General features: G+C 33.0%; 1 pseudogene; it reads right to left on the bottom strand.

Annotated features, from left to right (window-relative positions):
- Window positions 1–6: 6 nt before the first annotated feature.
- LOC126504813 (cyclin-dependent kinases regulatory subunit 2-like) lies at window positions 7–536 on the bottom strand (annotated as a pseudogene).
- Between the last annotated feature and the right edge of the window lie 4652 nt (window positions 537–5188).

Here is a 5188-nt window from a genome sequence, read left to right as displayed (position 1 = left end):
TATATTAAGAAAAAAACTACAAGAAAATTTATCTTTAACAACTTAAAATAACCTACTTGCAGTTGCATTTAACTGAGCTCTGTTGCTGTGAAGAATACAGCTCATGCGCAGGTATGGATGAGAGATTTGTACATTTTCAAGTATTCACTGAATACTACCCTTATATACACATATACATTTAATTTCAAAAAGATTAGGTGATCCCAGCTGTACTTCATTTTTGTTGTTCTTTTGGAATAGGTCGTCTAAAGAGAAGAATATGCGGTTCTGGCTCATGGATCATGTAATGCACCCAACCAAGACTCTGTTGGACACCAAGTCTCCTCCACTCCTCTTCCGACATCAGGTGAGTTTTCGGTACTTGTTTGGAGAGTTCTCTAGGTAACATGACATGCCGGTACTCGTAGTGCTCGTTGAATTACTTGTCCGAATAGTAGATCTGCTTGTGGGCCATCCTGCCGGCGCGCGGAGAGGAGAAAGGGAGCAGGAAACGGGGCGCAAGGAGCTCCACGTCCGCCTACGGCCGGGGCAACGACTCGAATCTTAAGTTCTTAATTCTTAAAAAGAATAACTGACCCAGCTTGCCATACAAGATGAGCTAATAAATTCGGTCTATATGCTTAGCTTTATTATAAGGCTAAATGGTGCTCTTGTAAAATAAAAGTAAATGAAGTAAGAAAGTAACCTTTCACTCTAATTAAGATAAAATAAGCCACCATAGTATTTTTATTCAGTCACTTATGAGGAACTACTATGATTCATATTGGGTACTATATAGCATGAATAAAAGTAGAACTTGTCCTTCCATTACTAGAAGTTGATCACTGAGTTCTTATTGCTACATAATGAAGATCTTTATATATAAAATGCTATGGGTGTTTATGCAGACACTGGTGAGTTGCATCGTGGCATAGACACAAACAGCTCTTTCAATAGCATATGCAAGTAGATGGTAGTGCAGAATATTGATGTACTTGTAGTTCACTACTAAGTTTGCTTGTGTAATAAAAAGAAAGCTATACTCTGTTCCTGGATTATATTAGAAAATGAGAACTTGAATTACTATTTATCTTAAAATGTCTTCCTAAGGTTATGATTATTAAAAACTAGCTGTGTAAGCCAAGGGGGATAATAGAGAGGAAAAAAAAAACTTTGAAGACAGCTTTGTCATATAACTTTTGCCCTTAAATAAATGCAAGAGTATGGAACTAAAAAATGTATTATGTATGTCAAAGGAACAGTCGTTAAACTGTTCCCTCTAAGCGTTCTTGGTAGGCCATTTTCAGAATGAATGGCTGAGGTTCAGTAAGGCCACTTCGTATTTAATATGTCTACCTTAGGATATTATTCTCTGTGAAGTTTCTGTTCAACACAGATGCTTTTTGCTTTAATGACAATTTTGAAGAAGAATTTTTGCTATTATAGCAAAAGATTACTTCCAAGATACAAAAAACGTTATAAGCTTTTGCTAATAGGAATTTATTAATTTTATTACTGAACAGAAATGATTATCAGTTGCTTAAAAATGATCTGAAAAAGATAATAGTTAGAGATATTACATTTTGGCACTAAATAGTAGAAAATTTTTATGTATATACATACATATATATGTGGGTGTATGTGTGAGAGAGAAAATGATTTAAATGTATTACTATCTGATTAAAATTGTATGCTTACATTATGTAAATATATTAATGATTATTATATAGTGAAGGCGTAAGTCACGAACAATGCCACACCAGTTTGGAGTTATGATTAATAGGGTGTTATTTATTTAAAGGGGAAAAAACTTACAGATCCCAGACAACAGCCATCTGCACAACCAGGAAGGGAGTCTAGTCTCTGGCGGAGCAGGAAGTGAAGAGAAAGAGCAGAGGAAGTAGCAGCTTTTTTAAAGGGAGAGAGACCATGCCCCAATGGGTTGGTATCACAGCAGCTATTGGTTGGAGGGGCCGAAGCAACAATATAGAAATTGTTATGTTTGTATGTATTACATGTATTTATCACAACCTGTTATTCCTTATATTCCCAACCCAGAATCTTAAAGGTATTTTAAAGGTATTTGAATTCTTTGACAGCTATTTAATTATGAAAATGATTTTTTTCATAAAGACAAATCTTTCTTCTTTGTATCACAATATAATGTGTAAAACCCACAATAATGCATTAAAACTAATATTACAGATAAAATATCTTTCTTATGTCTATATCTAATGACTAAATGTGAAAAAAGATAAACTTATATAACATTAAGAGCTAAACTTTGTAATTTTAGCCTGTAAACATATCATGGTTTCATCTTTAAATCATAATACTCTCTTAACATTTTGTCCTGTTTTCTTTTTGCTATACATTTATATATTTCTTCCACAAGGTGTTTACAATTTGCAGTGCAAGCATGAAATATTAATCCATGGGGATAATATTCATGTCTGTCAGTAACATAAAATCAAATATTATTTTTCCTTTTTGTAATCATTCATTCACTTATTTTTTTCTACAAATTTTTCTGATGAGCAGTGTTATACTTACTTTAGTGACCTGTCTGCTGAATAGAGAATAAAAGAAAAAATAAATGGAAAAAGCATAGTTTTGCCCTAGTGAAGTTTAAGATTCAGTGAGAAGTACAAGAACAAAAGTAGTGATTAAATAAATAAACTTGGGCATTAGATTTTCAGGATAAGGGAATGAAACTGTCAAGAGGAACTTTAAATAAATTGTCAATAAAAAGGGAATGAGAGCCAGGAATTATGTGAAGGACCTTACATTCCTCAAGGACTTAGAATAATATGTTTAAGTATAATTATAAAATATGATAAATAAGAGTAATTATTCACATGTAGATGAATGGATCATTTAATATTTTGAGTCCTGCTGCCAGACACAAAATGTATAACATTCAGTTACTGTGCCCCCCCCTCCTATATCACCAATGGTAGAGAAATCAGAGTTCCCAGAAGATGTCCATAATGACTGTTCCCAAGTTAATTCAGATGTTAATAGCATTGAACAGATGACAGTTTGGTTTCCATTTATTCAGTTTGTTACTCAATGTAAAACTCAGAAAGCAAAATCATATGAACACAATTGCAATATTTACTAATTAAAGACTGAAAGTTCAATGTGTTTCAGAATTCATAAGCCACAGTTGAGTTCATGAGAGAAGTAAATCTCAATCACCATGTCACCTTTAATTTAATAGCTTACAACACTTATACACTTTTTATGTTGCTGAATATATCTATTTATTTATTAAATTTCATAACACAGCACAGAAGATTGTCTCATTATTTTTAGGAAATTTTGCATATGTTCTAGGTACAATTATTCAACTATTTCTTAAGTACAAAGACAAAAAATATAAAATTATAGTGTTAAGCGCAAAATGAAAATATGTAATTAATATTTCTCTTCAAATTGTGATCTATAATTTTTCTATTAATGTTTGCTAGTTACACTGACAATTTTGCATGTAAGCTTGCCATAAAACTTTTACAAAGAAGAGAATTAAAATTAAAGTTACTGACTTTTAATGACAAATAATTTGAGATGCTGGAAATGGAGTTCATTTGAAATCAGTGTGTATAAGAATAGGGTGTGTTTAATTAAATCATGAAGTGTTTTCTCTTAGCAAACATGGGAACTGCCAGCGAAAAAAGTAGCCTCCTCTTAGTATTTGTCTGTATTCTAGTGGAGTACATGTTAACATTTTAGATTCCCATCATAGCACGTTTTCTGTTGGAAAGTCATCTTTTGAGAAAGTAAATATTCCAACAAATAGAATTTTAATTGTCTAAGAGGAACCTATTGCTGAAAAGCCATTTTATCTGCATTTTTTTTTAAAAGTTGAACACAGATTATCTTCATCACTTTTAGATCCTGACACTGACAGCTGTCCAGGCATGTTTTACAAATTGTGTTTTTACAATGATGCTTTGTGATTTATATCAGATCGCATGCATCCACAGGTAAGAACAAAAACATCTAATAAAAAGTATCTACTAGATACTTGTATTGAAGGGACAAAACTAAAGCCATTTTACATCCAGGCCTTATTTTGTGAGAATCTAAACTACCAGGATTCCCACTCCTGATATCCCACCCCATATACCAAGAAATTCGGAGAAAAGACACAAAAGAACTCCAAAACTGCCTGGTTGCCCAGAAACCTGAGAACTGCCCATCAGAAGTAAGGCAAACAAGTTTTTACACTTACCAGATGTTTTTGGGAGAGTTAAAAAAAAAATCTGGTCTTGACACAACAAACTGCAACACAAGCAAATCCCCTTATGCAATCCGGTAATGCCAAAGCACTTAACTCTCTGCTTGCAGTTTTTCCCTTTAAAAGTCTTTTGCCATGTGAGAGAGGACTTTCCCCTCTCATTGGCTGTGTGAGCATGTTGGATATGGTCCCTGCTCCAGAGCTTGTAAGCACTAAAGAATCCTGTGGGTTTGCATCAAAAAGTCGACTACGCGGTGGTCCTGTTGGAGGTGTCATGACTCAGGCATAGCAGTATTTCATTATACTCAGTGATGGTAGTATACTCATATAATCAAAAGCATAATCAGGAGCATAGAAATTCACATGACTGAGGAATGCTGCATCTCTTTTCTATTTCATACTTTAATAAGTTTTTATGTCTTTTATATCTCTTAGATCTGAAAAGTTTACAGATAAAACAATAATAAAATAGATCTTATGGATTCCTTTCTTGGTAAAACACTGGTATTATACCCTTAGTAAAACATAAAAATATCACAGTATTTTAAGCATAACATATGAGAAAACAGAATATTTATAATAATAAATACATGCATATATAATCACTGACCCATGTATTCAAATACAATTGAACTCGGATAGTCAAACAAAATTAATTCCATTTGTAAGTTATATTGATGAAGGAGGGCTAGAAAATATTTCAACATTTTTGAAAGAGTTCATTGCATATCTTTATTTAGTTTTGTTATCGTATTTATTGTTTAGCTTGCTATGAAAAATTAAGATCAAAAACAAGTTAACGACAAACATAGTTGATCACATGCACTTGTGGTACAATCGAGCATCCTTTAGGAGTATACCCAAAAATGGCTTTGCTGGGTCTTGAGGAAAGTTAATTACTGATTTTCTGAGAAGTGGCCATACTGATATCCAAAGGGGCTCTATCATTTTGCACTCCCGCCAACA

This window comes from Alexandromys fortis, unplaced genomic scaffold, assembly GCF_014885135.2.
Source record: "Alexandromys fortis isolate MF-2015 unplaced genomic scaffold, M_Fortis_MF-2015_v1.1 scaffold_32, whole genome shotgun sequence".
NCBI classification, from domain to species: domain Eukaryota; kingdom Metazoa; phylum Chordata; class Mammalia; order Rodentia; family Cricetidae; genus Alexandromys; species Alexandromys fortis.
The sequence above is the reverse complement of the archived record's forward strand: the minus strand, read 5'-3'. Positions and strand labels throughout refer to the sequence as shown.